At 38.2% G+C, this 19057-nt stretch overlaps 1 long non-coding RNA gene across 4 annotated transcripts in view; it reads left to right on the plus strand.

Moving 5' to 3' along the window:
• Positions 1-19057, plus strand: part of LOC133280421 (uncharacterized) — a 112212-nt gene that overhangs the window by 82890 nt on the left and 10265 nt on the right. The window contains exons 5-6 of one of the 4 annotated variants that reach the window (XR_009747163.1): positions 1651-1854; positions 12008-13362. The exons of 1 other annotated variant lie outside the window; for it this stretch is intronic. This is a non-coding gene — a long non-coding RNA (uncharacterized LOC133280421). Of the gene's footprint in view, positions 1-1650; positions 2606-12007; positions 13363-19057 lie in introns of those variants that run through there. 2 more of the 4 variants (XR_009747164.1, XR_009747162.1) reach the window with 2 other exon arrangements.

Here is a 19057-nt window from a genome sequence, read left to right on the forward strand (position 1 = left end):
GGTTAATATGTTTCTCTGTTTGGCTTGAAATGGTGCTTTCTTGTTTATCTTTAGGAAGAGAAGCTAGAATTATCTTTACTGTCTCATTGCACATTGTTGACCGAGTGTTCCTAACCAGTGACGACACTAGAACATGTAAAACTTGTCTTATTTGGAAGAAAACCCTCTTCCTACCTACATACAAACTTGGAGAGGAAAGGGGTAAAAAAACTCCATCCTGGTGAAAATCTGGCAATGTGTTTAATAAACTCAAATTCATTTAATTAGATTTCTTAATTGAAATCAACCTTGAGAAACTGAAGACTAATAGGTCTGCACATGTTACTAGGCAGTGCAATATTTAAATGGTTTGCAAGAGACAGCAGTACTACAAAACCCAAGACTCAGTCACTCAGCCCACCTCCAAGGCAGGCTCTAGGCTCCTCTAAGCAGTTAACAGTTGCTCTCTTCCTTAAGTTGTTTGTTTGTTTTAACACATTCTTAAGAAGAGACTAAAAAGAGAGATATTAAGTGTCTGTAACTACTATTGTGTGTGTTTTGATCCTTGCCAAGAGACTCATAAGGTGATTACAGTTGAACAGAATCAGGTCAGTATGATATTATAAAAATTTAGAAGAATGTAGCAGCAGCCCCTTTTCTCCATATTTGCCCCCTCCTCCCACTCCCCGAACAGCATGCTACTAATTGCGCTTTCCACTCACCTGATTTTACTTTAAGGCTCTTCAAGAAGATTGTCATTTATAGCCTGCAATTCAAGCCTGTTATTCCCTTTGCAAAAGAATCAGCTATATTGAACTGGAAATCTCACCCTCTAACTGTTTATTAATATTAAAGGAATTCTCAGATTTTTGTTGCTAACTGCTCACTTGGGTTGAAATGTGATGCACTTGTTGGCAGTGTTGCCCCAGAGGGACTGCAGCGAGACAGACTTACTCAAGCTTCACTTGAACACAGAAATGAAAATCAATAAACAATTTGAACTTCTCAGAAGAGAATTTTTCTCCTCTAATGAATATACAAGCTTGGTTACAGCTTAATTTAAAGATTGAATTTAGTGTGTGTTTTTTCCCCCTGCACCAGGAGCATGACAAACACAAGCTTCAAGTGACATATCCCAAAGGGAGACTTATTGTTAGAAAAAGAAAAAAGGAAAAAAAAAAAAAAGGCACAAGCAAATGAACAACAAAATAATTCCTGATCCCATGACAAGGGAGCTACCTTAAAAATAAACTAATGTGCAGCTGCAGAACAGATCTGCTTTGTAGGCTGCGCAGGCACCTAAACTTTAAGTGTCTGGTGGGGTGAATTTTGTAATGTATGTATTTTTATTTGCTTTTATAAGAGACTGAAAATAGGGTCAGACCACAATGTAGGGATGTGGTGATGAATTCTCTAGTAGTTTGAGGATTTCTGAATATAGGATAAATACATGTATACTGTGGGTTAGTTTCTCTCACACACACACAAAATCATATTTACTTATAATTTTTACTTGCAACACTGGATAGCATTAGAATGTTATTTCTGTAGCAATTAATGACATTCATTAAAGAAAATGTCTGTAGAATCAATGTTTCCAAAATAAAGACATACTTGCACTCAATATTAACTGTAGCACCGTAATGAGCTGCTGTGTTTTCTGATTTTCAGGATTTCTGTGGAGTTATCAAGCTAAACTGCTTTTGCCATCTGATAGTTCATCCTGGCAACACTGTTAGTTGAAAGCCACAGAAGTCGTCGTGTACAGCATTTTAGTCTTCAGCTCATTAAGATACAGATTTGAATTGGAAACTTTGATCTCATTTGTGCAAACTGGAAACCAGTTAAATCAGAATTCATATGAGTGTGCATCAAGTAAGTAACACAATGAGAGATCTATGTCAAAACCAGTCCTAAAAATATAACGTTATTCTGGAAAAAAAAAGTGGAAAGAGTGGGAACGTAGATGTGCTGAAATACCTGAAGGTGTAGATTTTAAACAGTTGGTTGCAGTTTCTATCCTAATAAGCCTCCAAACAATACATCTAAGTTATTCTTATAGATAATAGGCAGCTTGACTTTTCAAACCAAACCAGTTAAAGCCACATTTTTGTTGCAATAAAGAGACTCTTCAATTTCTTTAGCCCCTGAACTCTTTTTTCATATTTGTAATCTTAACACCTCACTCAAAGGGATCTCTAAAGCTTTTCATTTAAACTACAATTATTCTTTTGTCTACTGGGAACCTAGTGCAAAGATGATGTCCTGTGTGCAAGAAGCAAGCAAGCTGAATATTAATTAATGAAACTACTTAATATGCAGAAGAAGAGGAGCAACAATCAGTCACGAGCCCTTACGTATTAACTGGTAGATCATTGTTATTCTGGGAGGCATCATAAGACCAAATGCAGGTTACAACTAGTTTAGAAAATGTCTTTAATTAAGAAACATGAAAGTTTAAGTCTCTCATTATAACTATCTTATTGTGACCATAAAAGACATCATTAAATGACATGATTGTATAGCACTTTTAATGTGGTCTGAGGTGATGAATTAGACTTCAGCTATTAATCTGTTTGCAGTGGGACTCAGTAAACAAGCAAAACACTGAGTATTTCCTACTTTTGCCAAGATGCAAAGAAACAAGTTTTCCTTTTCTTAAGGACCAGGGAAGGCCATGAACAAGCAAAGCTCCATAAAACACCTCTGTCCACATAGGTGGGTCGGGAGTTTCACAGAAACAGGAGAGTCAGATCCACTCTCCTCTTTGTCGCTTGCCATGACTATTGGCAGCCTTGTAATAGGAAAATAGAAATTATGTCGTCCCATATTTTTTGCTTTGCTAAATTAACTAAATTAACTGAAGCTAAAAGATATGAGATTTGCATCAGCAAGTCCCTGTGCACAATGTTAAAGGAGACTGGCCTCCTTGTTCTCATTTATCAGGTGGAAAGCAGATCTGTGAAAAGATGTGGTGTGGTTACCCATGAAGCCAACATCAGATGAACATATGTATGGCTTTCCAGATATGGCTTCTATATTGCTTTCCCTTTTAAGGAATATTAATAGTAGTGAAATCTGGGAATACTAAAAGCACAATAAGAATACATCTTTATAAGATTCCTACTTCAGATCTTTCATATCCAATGACAGGAGTGTCAGAGGATCTGCAGGTTTTGTTACTGCATGGAACCACGCAACAAGTAAAACTAAAACCACCCAGTGCATTGTAACAAAAAGAATGTAATCCATTTGCAAATCTACTTCTTCACAATATGCTTGACTCTGTGGAAGAGAGTAGCTACAGGAAGAATCAAATTCAGTTCTCAGCTATTAGCAAGGTCAACAACCAATTGCAACACTTCTTTTGGCGAAGGATGCAGCAGTGCACACTGATTCAACTTTTTATCCTGTATAATATGAGACTTACCTGCATTTGCTGTATGCAGAATATTTTCCCGATACATTACACAAAAACACATTTCTGCTTGCTGAGAGTAAAAAGCTTCTCTGCCAAACATACAGTATCTCTATCAAGCAGCATTTAAATAGGTTTTACAGGAATAGTTTGGGCAGGCAGTAAGATGTAGCAATATCAGAAGAGGATTTACTGATAAAGTTTTTGTTTTACATTAAGCTACAAAACATGATTTTACACACTATATATGGTAAAAATCTGTATTGTTTTAGGCAGTCTGAATAGTTCAGCAACTTGAATTGAGAAATATGACCATTGATTTGGAAGAAGTATACATTCTCATTTTGCTAATATCCCTTCACTAGTCTGAAAATGCAGTAATTCTTGTGGAATACTTACCTCTGTAAGCATACACAGAGCAGAGCAATGACATGAAATCTGACTCAATTAAGGATTTTACAGAGTTATTGTTTCTTATCACTACCTGGCGTTATTTACAAAGCATTCAGCATTCCTGGAGATCTTCAGGGCATGATCTGGCCTTGAAGAAGCTGAGTCAGCCCCTTTTTCTGCTTGTTCCTTTGTTTGTTTAACTACCCATCTAAATACAATTAGCCCAGTGCAATTATACCACTTGCTAGACTGGGAGCCAAAAGACACAAAGGGCAATACTGGCTAAGAGTAGGAGAAAGAATTGATGCTTAAAATGTATGGAAAACAAAGGAGACAGTATTTCCAAGAGCATCCTATAGGGACCCAAACACTTCCGCATCAAGTCAACTCCTGTGAGCATAAAGGGGGCTGAAGTTGGCCAGAGCACTCTAAAGGTCCCACTGGTGATGTTAAAAATCACCAGGTGGCACTATTACACAACTGGCACCTGCACAGTTTTCTGTTGGGTGGGTGAAACTTTCGGGAGGAAATGCTGGCCATGAGAAGGGTTCTGTTTGCCGCTGTCCCTAACTGGAGCTGGCTCCCATGGCAGGACTGCTCTTGGCTGGAGGCACTGGGGATGCTTGGTGTTGGTTCAGACCGTTCCTGGATGGCTCATGCTGACTCAGGGTATATTCCAGCCACCTCATGCAGGTCCCAGATCTGTTAAGCTATGGATTGGTAAAAGGATAAACCTAAACTCAGGAAGGAATATATTTTACTATGAAAAAAAATGAAGTTAAAAACCTGGACACAACAGGAAATGTTGTTAAAAACACAAAACAAAACACAACCAAACAAGAAAACTCCCTTGGGTGAAGGGATGTGGTGACATTCAGGGTACAGCAGCCAGAAGTCATTCTCAGGATTAGACTTTGTCAAAGCAGTGTATGAACAAGAATGGGAAAGGAACAGAAATGTGAAGATGCTTCAATCATTCATTGTAGTTTACGTCTAATTCCCTCCAGGTCCCCTCCTCACTTCACAAGCCAGCAGCATTTAGAGAATCCTCTCATTTTTGAAGCTACTTCGGAAGTTCTGCTGCATTTGCTCATATTGAAACAAGGAAAAAAACAAACTGAAACAAATCCTCCCCCCCAAACAAACCAACCCCAAAAAGAAAGAAACCCAAGCCTTTCAGTGTTTTAAGTCATTGTTGGGTTGTTTTTTTTCAAGCCATATTACTCCTGCATGGGTGGATAATGATCTTTAAGAATTATTTAAAATCCCACTCTTTCTATCTACAATGATTTTACATGGAAAAAAAATCCCTGTAAGTATGGTTAGGAAACTAGTTGAGACAAGTGCCAAGTAAAAAATCAAATGTCCTTTTCTTAAATTAATTTGATAACAATCTTCTGATTTTCTTATTGTCTTTTTCAGAGAGAGTTTTTCATGCTACCTGCCATCCAGATTTGGTTTTGGTTTTGCAAGAAAAATAGCAGGCCACAAGCAAGTCAGTCATTTTTGTCCAGAGATCAGAGAGCTTTTCTAAAGATCTAGCAACCCAAAATCTACCCCAATTTGGTCTTATCATTTTTCTCCTCCTAAACTCAGTATCATACTTAAATCCTGTACACTCAGATGTTTGCAGATACTGCAGGTTTTCAGGATGCAGCATATGTTTAACCTAAAATAGCTTCTCCGAACTTTAAGGAAAGGCAACACAAGCCATGGGCGATACCAATCACATTAGATAGCCCCTTCCCAATGGGAAAACCTCTCCCTTTCTAGCTTTCCAAATTAATTAATGTCTGAATGGTCTAAATGATGTCAGTAGCAGAAGAACAAAGGTAGCTTGTTTACTCTGAGACACCATCTCAAATCCAGCATGAGGTAAGGCTGTGCATCGCAAAGAGCATGTCACCTCCCTCACTCAGAGTGATATGGCTGTGATTGAACAGATTTCACCATTAACTAATTTCTTATGGTTAGAAAAAGGCTCCCAAATCCAACAGAACACAATGAGGAGTCACTGCAGGTCTGCATAATGAGAATATATAATGCCTTGAGTTATAATTACCTGAAAAAACACTATATAGACCTTATCACTCCTGAAAGCCAAATATGTGATTTTTTTTAAGTACTAATATATAACACTGAAAGGATTTTTAAAATAAGTCAAGAAGTTCCTTACTATATAGCCTTGGATCCACCATTTCCAGTAACACTTAATGTTTACCTGCTTTTTCTGTATTTCCCTTTTCCCCTTTAAGGGCTTGAACTGAAGGGTGTATATCAGCATTTGATTAAAAGATCATTGCCAAGAACTGCAATTTAGGCACTTTGTGAAACAATCATAGGTAGCCCACAACCTAGATGTTGCAGGCAGCAGTGTAGCCTCAGGTTCACTGTTCTAATAGAAAGAGTTATATTCTATTTACTAGACAGCCTTAATTTGCCATCTGGATTAATTCATTAGTTAAATCAGTGCTTAGCACCATTTGTTACCTCTAAATAACATCACTGAAATTTAAATGAAAAGAACATATAAACAGATAAGAAAAGGAGGAAATAAGAGTCCCATGGAAGAGGGAATATATACTTTGCTACCTGATAAAGGGGAGCTAAAAACCCTCATCTGTTTCTCAGCAGCTAATATCTCCATCCATGTTATGTTTTTTCAGTTACATTTGTCATATCTGCCTTTACCTTACTTTAGCTCTCTTCACCTTTCAAAACATTCTTGAAGACCAGAATTTCGACTACAAATAAGAAAACAAGAATTAAAAAAGGAAATAAAGAAAAGGGCAGTGTTTTTAATGTATATATTCCTAAATTGTGTGTGCAAAATTTAAGACACCATGAAAGAATCTTTTATTTCAAGAAAGATCTTTTTAAATTAATTTTCTATAAAATCTTATGTGCCCGTATCCCATATTTAGATAGCAAGTAACCACTGAAATCCCTGCACATTTATGTCTGTTATTACAGAAATGACACAGAATGCATAGAGAAAATTTCTGAGATAGATACATTTAGGTTTTTCTTTTCCAATAAAAAAGCACCACAAAGGGAATAAAGAAATTCTTTACTCAAATTAATGGTGAATTACTTTGTCATGAGAATAGAAGTTTATATTCATTTAAATGAAAGCACATAAATTGTTCTTGACAAGAAAAACAAAGTTAGCCTTAGGCAGTATTTTCATTATAGAAAAAGGCACATGTCCATGAATATCTAGTATAATATTAACAAAACCTGTTCAATTAGCTATGCATGTGCCATCGTTATGAATATTTATTTGCATTGCAGCTAAGTAACATTGATACCTTTTTTTCAGCCTGTTTAAAGATAAAAAATGAAGTGAATATTGCTGCTTTGCAGAAAACAGTAGAACTTATCAGGAGAGCTCGTCAGATATAACACTTTTTATTAGGAGAACCTTGTTCACTACTAGTCATTTCATTCTTTTTAACACTGGAAATCTACTTGAATTATAATTCATTTTAACGTATTTTTGATCCAATTGGCAGCCTAACCTCATTTTTTCTGTAAAGAAAAGTTATTTATGCAAAGACAATCTAATACACGAGTTCATTTTTTCTGAAGTCAATTGACTTGAATTGCACTCTAATCATGCAGACCTCCCTTTATCATAAATAGTTTTAAAAACCTTTTTTTCTGGTAAGAAGCACTGCAAAATAGCCACCTTAAGGCAAAGCAAACTTTACCAGCGTATACCCACAGACAACTTAAGCCTTGATAGGCTTAAGAATCAGTTAGAATGGTTATATCAGTAGGAATATTTATGGTCACCAATCACAGAGTTTTGGATATCCCATTACAAAGGAGTTTTGAATAATAAGCATTTGTAATGAACTACCAGTGAAGAACTGCAAGCCAGAGGCCTGCTTTGGCAAAAATATGTTCGATTCAAAGAGTGTTCTGTTTATGAATAAAGGTATTAGCTGCAGCACTTGCTCTAGGAGGAATCTCGAATAATGAATTGTCAACCTGTTACTTACTATTAGAAACTGAAAAAGCAAAATTAATTGAATAAATTTGTCCCATTTATGATTGCCAGACAAGAAAGCTTTAACAAAACAGTTAAGAAACATTTAAACATGGTCTCCTGAATTTTTATTGATCATAGGTCTCATTCTAGTTTCTTTTCTGCCACTCCAAGACCCTTTTCCAAAATCCACTAAGTTCAGCAGGAATAATTTTATGTCGTGGATAGACACTGATCACAGAAATATTGCAAGTTCCTTATTTTCCATTATTTCTGTAAACTATTTCTAAATTATTAAGGTAAGAATCAGTTGTGTAAACTATTTTAGAATTTGCTTCTGTTCTTCTCAAGGCTTTATATAGATATGAATATTTTGTTATCATTATCGTCTTAGCATTCTCATTTATCGCAATTCCACACACTACAAGAACATGCGCATCAAGCAGGTAATCTTCACAGTAATTTTGAAGAGGAGAGAAATAATGACAAGGGTGACATACATATATGATGCAGTACCATTAACAAAATTGGAGAATATCAATTATGCTTTAAGGTGGCTTAAACGAAAGCAAACTGGCAAATGTAAATGAAGGACAATAGGTAAGAATATGGAAGATGATTTTTTCTCACACAGATGCTGTTGATTTCTAGACAGGTTCATTTGATTCCCTTAGAGAACAAGGCTTAATTTAAGAATAAGATACATTTTCTGTAGTTGATCTTGCAAGCACATACAACCCATCACATTTTGCATAGTGACACACTGAGAAAGAAAGGATAACAAAACTGCAATGAAGTATTCCTCTAAGGAAGACTTTCTTTGATTCCAATGTGTCCAGAATGAAGATACTGAAAAAAGAACTTCTTGCAGCTGATGAGCTGGGTAGAAAGAAGATATTTTGGTGACATGATCTGGATAGCCCTCAAAATTAAAACCTCAAAAGATCACAGTTTTGGAGACCACTGCCAAGGAGGATGCATGTTCAAAACTTTGTTATCTATTAGAACATGAGCTGCTGGCCTCTTCCACTGCTCTCCTTTTGCATGTGTCACACCAAATGCGTAGCAGGGCCATCACAAAAGTGATAGGGGTTGTTATTTTAAATGGTATACGTTGTGTGTTGTTGATGAAATAGGAAGAGACAAGCACCAGACTAATTTTTCTGATAATTTCTTTTGATATTTGCAAGACTAAAAAGCAAGAAAAAGACAAGATAATAAATGATAGGGTTCTGGGGAAGTTAAAAGAAAGAGACTTCTGGGTAAACTAGACTTTCCATTTAATTCTGAATGCTGCATCTACCCGGACAAATGATGGTGCTGTAGCAAAGCAGTAATGAGAGCTGGAAAGATGTAGCGGCACAGACCAGAGCATCACACAATAAGATCAATAGATATATTCAAGTGACCAAAACCAGATCCAGGATATGAAGTTCAAACCAGTTTAGACCCCAAAGCTCCAGTGTAAGCCCAGCAAGGGAGCAGGGCCAAGCACTAGCATGCAGCACTATTCAAGGGACAGAGGGACTAGTAGCAACAAAGAAGCACTTAGTCTGAATCAGCAAGAAGATTTTTTCATATAAGGCTGCAAACCTTGCCAATTGTGAAGAAAAAGCCTATAAAAGTGTGTCTATTTAGTGTGGGAAAGGTTTAAGGCCCAATAAAAAAATAAAAGAAAGAAAAGCATCTGAGCAGGCAAACCTCAAGCTTAACCTCAACCCTCTGCAGCCTCGAGCTCAGGGGATGTCTCCAGTCACTTTAATCTCATCTTGTCACTGCAGAACAGCAACTGTGTTACACTATGAAGGGAAGCAGAGGATAGGAAGGTTTATCTTTTAGTTTCACAAACTGTAAAATTCCATTATAAGTTTATTTTTACAACTCCTTAAACGGAAAGGCAGGTTCTTGGTTGGTTTGTAGTCTGCTCACAGACCCATTCCCTGAGAGAGAATCAACTATAAGATCTGGATCCTGCCCCTTTTTATTTTTCCCAGTTGCCTACCAGCACTTGCCTGGGAATTCATGTCAAGAAGAGAATTATTTCTTGACAAACTGAAGTAGTGTAGGAAAAAGATGCAGTAACTGAATTCAGTGATATAGAAGTTTGTGGAGCTTACAGGTGTTCGAGCTAAATGTGTTATTTTAATGTTTTGTAGCTAAAGGCTAAGATGGCAACAGTCTTGTTTGAAGATGATGAAAGTGAGCTTTCCTCATTTCTTACTGTTGGTGGCTGAGAGAGCCTGTGAATCACTTTAGAAATTTGTCTTACTGAACACTGGAACATTCACTAGATATAACATGGTGTCGAAAGCAGCCTGTGAATCCTGAAACTGTGATCAAGGGGAAGCATGAAGCATGGCAGTACCCAGATTGAAGGGCTTCAGCTACAGCTTTCTGGAAGCATCAAGTGTCATTCAGCATCTTCAAAAGCAGTGCTCAACTGAGAGAAAGTATTATGGTAATGATTTGTGCAGTCAGCAGCAAAAGAAACCCCAGCTATGTAGAAAGCTAGGTAGCAAAATTAAGAGACATTTATTATGCATGTTAAAATCAAACAGGACACAAGAGAAATCTAACGCACCTATCTGTTTTTTGGTATTCAGCTCTCACACAGGGAACCTTTAATCTGATTGAACCTGTGTGGTAACTGTTTGTTTTTCCTGCACATGTGTACATGATGGTACTGTGGCAGCAGTCCAGGCTATTAAATGGAGCAACTACATTCAATAAGAAGCAAACAATGGCATTAAGCCTTCTATCATTTTTGCTATTAGACTGAAAGTTTTTGAAACAACATAACTTGAGCACTTAAACATTAAGAGACACTATAACTTTAACTTCCAAATACTGAAAGTCCTTTTCTTAGGTAGCTTATGAGCCTAAGTCACTTCAGGATTTCAGATAAAACTCCTCTGCTGGATTTTTTCCTTTCCCTTTCTGTCTTTCATTATAGTCTGCTACATTGAGAGATGAGGGCTGGTTTGAACAGTGATTTCTGTGGACCTCAGAACACTGAAATACATTCAGCATTTGATGCAAAAGAGGGAACTGCGTCAGTTGCATACACCACAAACAGCCTGTTTTATCACAGGCTAGCAGCACACATTTAGGCTGCTGGTGTTGTGTTTTCTAGCAGACTTCTGAGTGGCCTCAATCCTGGTTGTTCCACTTGGAAGAGACTTCCCAAACTCTGTGCAGTATTAGAATTATGGCATACAGTTAGATGCTGCAATTGAGGATAGGAAACAAAAGCTTATAGAATAGGTAAGATGCTAGGAGCTGTGTAACCTTCACCTTAGGCTTAAACAGTAAGTAATCTGTTCCACACATTTTTTCCAAAGGAAAATGAGAACAAACAAATATTTGGACTGCCACAATAGCATTAATAAACATGAGAACACAACAGCTAGTGTTATTCTACAGAAATGAATGAATAAATAAATAGACTATAAGCACTTTATTCTTCTCACATAATTTCTTCTCAGTGACATTATTGAACAGACTGTTGAAAACAAACATCGTTAAATGAGAAAAGAAGAGCAGAAGCCTGTCTAATTCCCCACTGCAACATTTTCCAATGACGAATGCTCCCTAAATGGATTTAGCTTTTTGAAAAGAAGTCAGAGAGAAATTTGATGTGGCCCTCTGACCCCTGGTAAGCACATGTATCTTCACCTGTCACATAACACACTGGCACTTGCTTACTTTTCAGCAAAGACTATTGATTTTGCTTATTGGCTGCAGGCTAGTCCATAAAGAACAAATTACAAAGTCAGAGGTCTACAGTTAGCAATTGCTTGCATGATAACAGGGAACTCGGTGCTATTCCCACAACATGGTATTAACATTCTCACAAACGTGGGCAAATCTAAAACATTCACTTCTGCTGTGAAGTCCTCTGTATTTTCAATGATATACAGCAAGTGAAACATGCAGTACATCCCATATCCTTGCCAATGATCTAAAACTGGAGGGACTTTCCCCCTGTACCTGATCTATGCCTGTGGTTTAAAAAATTACTTCGTAAAGAACAAAGAGGACTAAGCAATGGTTACATTCTACTATCAAAAAGGAAAAATGCTTGACACAACCTGCTGTTATTAAGAATTTCTTCGTAACTAACTTTTACACAGGGAAAGGCAACATTGGGAATTCTGAGAAATGTATCATTGTGATACTTCATGAGAGTGATAATGAGTTTATCTTTGCCCCTCCTTTAACAGATGACCTTGGGGAAAAATAATGTGATTTTCTGCACCTTGCTTTCATCTTCTGCAAAATGGGATACGATACAGTCCTCCGCTGCTGAAGTGCTGTTGAAACCCACTGCCAGGAAGACTGTGCAAAAGAGAGTATAGCCTGGTTTTTATTATGAGAGGAGAACACGTGGTAAGCATTAAAACTGGAGAGTTTGGACTACTTTCTGAAACCTCATTTTAACTTTTGGATCTTACATAGTACCCTAATACTTGCCCAATCTCCTAATTGCAACTGTCTTTTAATACCCAACCATAACAAATGCAAATATATACTGTGCATCTGGCATTTATTATTTTAGTAAAAAAGTCATGAGAACAACACGGAAGAGTCTGGTTTTAACACCCTTTCAAGCTCAAGAAGTATACAATCATTTCAAGTGGGAAATTATTAATGACAAGTAACAAAATTGAGCTTTTAACTTACTTCCATAGAAAGGGAAGTTCTCTTATGTTTTAAAAGATGTTCTCCATGATACAGTACATTGATTCAGCTGGTCTGACACAGGAAAAAATTCCTTTTCTGAATATTTCATTGGGAGAAAGAGACTGGAAATATCAAAGGTGGGCTACTGCTGCTCTTATTTGAGAATTCTAACTCGGTTCCCCGCTGAAATCCAAGAGTTCGGGAAGAAAGACCAACAAAAAGCACTTCTGGAAAGTCATAGTAAGTGTTGACTCAGTGTGTCTCTCTCTTGCCTCGAGTTAACTGATCACCAATTAACTAGAAGTAGTGACTAGGTGTGTAAATGCTGGTGCTGACACTTCCTAAATGTTTCTGGTTTATCCTAGGACTTAACATAGTAAAAGACTGGAATAATAAGCTACACAAAAAAGCCTGACCAGACAAAGTAATCTTGTGGAATAATTTATATAGGCCAAATTCAGATCAACGATTTCACAAGACATGGGCCCTCCATTGGGAATACGTGGTCACCTGTTAGGGACAAATGACACTCTGAAACAGGTAGCAATAAGACCTTATCAGATAGCAACAGTCATAATAAAGAAAGGCTCAGGACAACCCTTGGGAGACATAGTTCCAAGGTTGGTTGGATTTCAGAGGTGGTGGCAAGTGATTTTTAATTGCTAAGAGACCTTTTGTGGTGTCTGGGGTAGACAGTGTTTTAAATATCTCCAGGGATGGTGACTCAACCACTTCCCTGGGCAGCCTGTTCCAGTGCTTGACAACCCTTTCAGTGAATAAATGTTTCCTAATATGCAATCTAAGCTTTACACAGTTTATTGGTCACCTCCAAAGGTGAAATTGAACTTCAAGTGGACTGAAATCTCAGATCCCCTTCTCCAGGTTCAGTGGCGAGATCAAGTGACTGTGTTCTGTGACTGATCATTTCACTGTGCCTAGTTAGCAATCCTAATGGTGGCCATTTCATTAGAAATACAGATTCTGAGCCTTCCCATACGAAAAGCCCAGGTGAGAGACATGTCAGTTTTGGCTCTCCCTGGCAAGGCTTCATAGGGACCTCTAACTGTGGGAAGGAGCTCATAGTGCTCAGCAGGGGATGCTTGCAATTTGATTAAAAAGCAGAATTACCATCATGCAGTATGTGTTCCTCCTTATTATTTTGCCCTTTTTAACAAAGCTGAGAATGACTTATCCAGTTAAGACTAACAGGAGTAAATTCACAGTAAATTTAGTAAATTTTTTCTGTTCTTTTAAATTAATTTTCTTAACTCTAGTACTACCTTTGGTTTTGTTTAATGCTAGCATTTCACTGAAAATTTCTTGCCAAGAGCCCTAAAGACAGAAGAATACTTCAATCACAAAGGAGAAGTAATAAAGGTAAAAGATATCTGCAAATTAGACCTTCTTTCTAATCTTGTCCAAGGGAGCAAGAGAAAACACCCTACTTTATTATAGTTATCAGGCTTTCATGAGCAGGCATAGAAGGAAAAGCTGAAGGATCTCATGGATAACAACAAACCTACTGGTGACATGAGGCAACTCTAAGAACCTGGGCTGGAATCTTGGCTGAATAGCAGATGATACCCATTCAGCTCAATGACAGCAAGCATGTACTTACTTTTTCCACAAGTCTTTATCAGATTAAGGTTTTCTAAGACAGAGGTGGGTTTCTCAACTCCTTCTCTTCTGATTCATGTAATTGGTACCAAAGAGACTATTCCAAATTTGACCTTTTAAAAATTATTATTTTTTAGGTGGGAGAGGGAAGATTCCTGACTGCAAAGAAAAGCTGATATTGTTATTCACACAAGGCATCTTCATTTCACTAGTAAAATTAAATTACTGTCAAATGGTCAAATCCTGATGACTGTATTCAATTACTTTTCCTTTCTTAAACATACTGTCTTCATAATGAATTAAACTTGCATTTTGCCATTTTATCATAGAATCATTTGGGTTGGAAGAGACCTTAAAGCTCATCCAGTTCCAATCCCCTGCCATGGGCAGGGACACCTCCCACTAGACCAGGTTGCTCAAAGCCCCATCCAACCTGGGATACCTGCATTTGGTTAACTCCAATATGACAGAAGAAAAAGGAAAATATAAAGAAAATACAGCTCTCTGAACCAAAAGATAACATATATATGTCTATCTATCTATACACACACACTCACACACTTTCACTCGTACCAATTTCATTGGGTTAGACCAAAACAGCGCAAACCATCTATGCTAGTGGTCTTCTACAGACTATTAGTTTTGGTTACTTATTGGCAACCTGCACCAAATAAGACCATGATTCAGTTAACAAAATATTGAAATATTTAATACTTCTAATACTGTGGAGATGCCATTTCGATTTCATGGAGATTTCCATAAATCAAAGAAGCAAAACTGGTATAAGCAAAAGCAACTCACACACTGTTTTTTAATGGCCAGTCATCTAAAATACAAAGTTATTTAAAACATGTGTAAAAGGGATCACTGACACACTGGAAAATCCTGGGTTTATTCTCTGAACACTGTTCTTTTTTGCAATGCAAACTGGTTTATAAGCCATTTTTATAAATACTGTTCTGAGCTGAAAACATGGAAGGCAACTAACAGACACTCTTGGATTTGCAGTTAGGTTTGACAAAACTATTGCACCAAAAATCAACTGTTCATTTTAGCTGTATTCTCTAAGAAGAACATTGATAAATACCTATAGTTACTATAAAATAAATGTATCCCCTAGCTGTGGCTGAGAAATTTCAAGTTGAATTGTTATTATGAAAGTTATGTGACTGTATCCTGAAAGCTGTACTCTTAAGGACATTATTAGGAGCTATGCACAGTCATTGGGCCAGTTTTTGTTTCAGGTGAAAGAAAGCATTGCATATTTATTTCGAGTAGTGCAAGTCAGTGCTACTTTTTAAAATTCATCAAAGAGCTCTTCAGAAAGACTGCTTATCTATTCAAGCCACACAATTTAAGTGAACTCTTACTAAATTCTCTATGTACAGATCAGGAATACATGTACTCTGAATAAAGAGAACTTCATCTGACAAATTAAAGAAAGAGTGAGTGAGAGGGAAAGTACAGGGTGTGCAGCAGAGTTCAAATGTGGAGATCTACTGCGCCTTGTAAAGCCTGACAGTGTAATATGTCAGGCAGGGAAAGCCTCAGGTACCACAGCCAAGTTTTGCTTGTTCCCATGATGTGATTTAATGCCTCAGAACCATGCAGCTTTGCAGCGCATGGACATCTTACGGTGTCAAGTGAAGGGAACAGATTTGTCATTGCTCACTGCCAGGAGCGGTCCTGAGCAGGGACATTTTCAGTCTTCTACAATGATTGCTGTTACTAATTCTACTGTGAAACGCGCAGAGCATCTGCATGGGGACTTCAGAAAAGTGCTGCCAAAACAGCACTTGCTTTATTTTGTTGCTCCTGGTGTCTGGTTAAGGCAGCAATGAGACGGATCGTATGACTTATGCCATTGCAAGACCACATCACTTTTCATGGGAGAATGGAAAAGTGCTGATTCCAAGGCTTTTATGCTGAGGGAAAGCAGATAAAAATCTGCAGGTGTAACTTAAAAAAATTGGTATGAGAAGCATAAATTAGTGTAAATAAGGCTGATTTTTTATGGAAAATAAAGATCAAGCGTGTGATGACAACTAAACAAAAATAAGAATTTAGTGATATAAGCAGTGTGCATTGTTAATGAAAGTGGATAGCATTTTGATTTCCAGGGTATCTTAGTTTTAAGTTAAAAGCAATATTGACACAAACAAGCACAAAGACGTGTGGATGTAACCATTTATTTCTTTTTCTTTTTTCCAATGAAAAGGAACTAGTGATAATTGACTGAAGCTCTGCCTGGCCCCATCTCTGTAGAGACATAATCAGTCTGCATATATGAAAATAGATTGCTCATTCTAATCCACTATTGTTTTATGCTTTTCAGGGCTTACTTCTCAGCTGGTGATAATCAATGGTATTAGTCACTGAAATACAGGGAGCTGATTTACTCTATCAAGGGTTCTGGCCTTGAGCAATACTTGTATTACCCATTCAATTGTTTTCCTAGCAGCAGCAGACTTAATGTTTGGACAAGAAGTTGTCTTCTCTCATGAAGCATGCCAAGGAAAGCTCAGAAACACTAACCATACCAAGAGCAACTAGTAGAAGCTATGCAGTTGAGGTTATGACCCTAGGTCCCCTAAACTTGAGTTTTCACTTTGTGAGCTCTCTCATCAATCACTACCAAGATGCTCCCGTACTTTTCCTGTGCTTGTGTTGTCTTGGCCTGAATTATCATGCCTACCATTAAGAGTGTCATAAAACTATACGAAGTTTACCTGGGCTTTTCTAGTCTGGGCAGCAAAACAACTCAAACACAGAGAGAGCAGTCTTTTTTTAACCCTCAGAGTCAATTGGCCCCATCTTCCTTGAATTATCTGTTTGGAAAAAAACAGAACTTGGCTACATTTAAGTGTTAAATAGCATTTTCAGTCCAATTCCAGGTCTTTAAAGAGAGAATGAATTGGGTATGAATTCCATTATTCAGTCACACTAGTATTAGCAGGGGAGGAGCAAAGTTTATCACTGTTGTCAGTACAATTATACAGCTTTCTCATTTGCTTCACCTCAGAGAACAGACACAGCATGGTCCTGATCAGGTTTGTCATCTTCTCAATGCCTTGGCCATGATGACAGTCAAAATGAATGGACAGATAGTCACTTTGAAGAGCTCATTGATATCTTGAGGTCAGATGTTTCTTGCATGTATCTGGACCATTTCCAGACACATGGGAAGCAGCAAGAGCAAGGGCAGAACAAGTGTCTCTGCCAGTCTTCCTCAGCTCTATCCTGCTCCTTCAGTGAATGGCCTGTCTGACTGACACATACCAGAAGTCAGTGTATAAGATTGCTAGCTTTATTTTCCAGGTAATGAAGAGCTATTACATCAAAGCAGTCTGGGGGCATTGCTTAAACTGTCTTGCTGAATCTGAGCTAACTACCAAGTTATTCCTCCCACACAGAGCAGAACAGCTTGGGACTGCTGTTTAGGGGTCCTTGCCAGCTGCAGAGGCAGGGTGTTTTTTTTAATCTCTTTAATTCTACTTATTCCATTTTTCTCCTGATGTTTAACTGTGCAAGTCTGATAATGTCTGCAGTTTAGGAAAACCGTAATTCAAGAGAATACACAAACAAAAGGAGCCAAGATTAATAAAAAAAGAGAAAAAATGGCTATGTATCAGCAAGGTGTGCAGATGTGCAGCACCCTTGTCAGTATGAATATTCAAGAACAAATTCTGAAATCCTTAATCTGTTTCAATATTTATTTTCTCTAATTCCTATTTTTATTTAAGCAGGTGTGCCAGCAGCATGCCCAGGTGCCAAGAAGGCCAACAGCACCCTGTCCTGTATCAGCACCAGTGCGGCAGCAGGGCCAGGGCAGTGACTGTGCCCCTGTGCTGGGCACTGGTGAGGCTGCACCTCGAATCCTATGCTCAGCTCTGGGCCCCTCACTACAAGAGAGACATTGAGGGGCTGGAGCGGGGCCAGAGAAGGGCAATGGAGCTGGTGCAGGGCCTGGAGCACAAGTGTGATGGGGAATGGCTGAGGGACCTGGGGCATTTAGTCTGGAGAAGAGAATGCTCAAGGGGGGGCCTTATCACTCACTACAACTGCCTGACAGGAGGGTGGAGCCAGGAGGGGGCTGGTTGCTGCTCCTAAGGAACAAAGGAGGAGACAAGAGGAAACGGCCTCAAGCTGCACCAAAGGAAGTTTAAATTGGAGATTAGAACAGTTTCCTCACTGAGAGGGTGCTCAGGCATTGGAACAGGCTTCTCAGGGCACTGTGGAATCACCATCCCTGGAAGTGTTCACATACCAGGTAAACAAGGCCCTCAGTGACACGCGTTAGTGGTGGCCTTGGCAGTGCTTGGGAATGCCTGGACTTAATGATCTTATGGGTCTTTCCAATCGAGCTGATCCTCTGATTCCACGTATATCCCAAAACTGAAGAATAACATGCAGAAGAGCTGCAAAAGCAAATATGTCCCAGTTCTTGTTTGGAATAACTCACATTGTTAAGAAGTCAATGAGAAACTGCCCAAGGAAAAGCCTAGGGAGTGTGCTGTGCTGAGATTAAAATAGTTATAAAATAATAACAGTTCTAGGACACATGAATTTAGTTGAAGTTTTTGGTGTCCCCCCCTTAAAAAAAAGATGACACTTGAGCAAATCCTTTTCAGTGTCAGATCTGGTAGTTAACATTTTCTGATACGCATTAGTTTTTCTTCCCTGCCCTCACAGGCTCCGCAGACCGATACATAGAACTGCCCTAAACAGCCAGTTAAAGCAATGCTAGCCCACTTTGGAACAGTCCCTGGGAAGCAGTGTGGCTGCAGTAAGAAGCTGAAAGGCAGTGTCAGGAAAGTGTGCCACTCTGAGTAAACACACCCAAAGAATGTTACTGATCAGCAAGAATTTTGTGCTATTTCCATAATGAAAACCCATTGCTGTGAAGAGCCTTTCCTCCTCATTGCCTAGGGCTAGAATAGGTAAATTATAAATCAACTCTTGCAGAAGCATTG

This window comes from Pezoporus flaviventris, unplaced genomic scaffold (genome assembly GCF_033815535.1).
Source record: "Pezoporus flaviventris isolate CSIRO_AGI_PZ_B2104156 unplaced genomic scaffold, CSIRO_AGI_Pfla_v1 ptg000083l, whole genome shotgun sequence".
Taxonomy (NCBI): domain Eukaryota; kingdom Metazoa; phylum Chordata; class Aves; order Psittaciformes; family Psittacidae; genus Pezoporus; species Pezoporus flaviventris.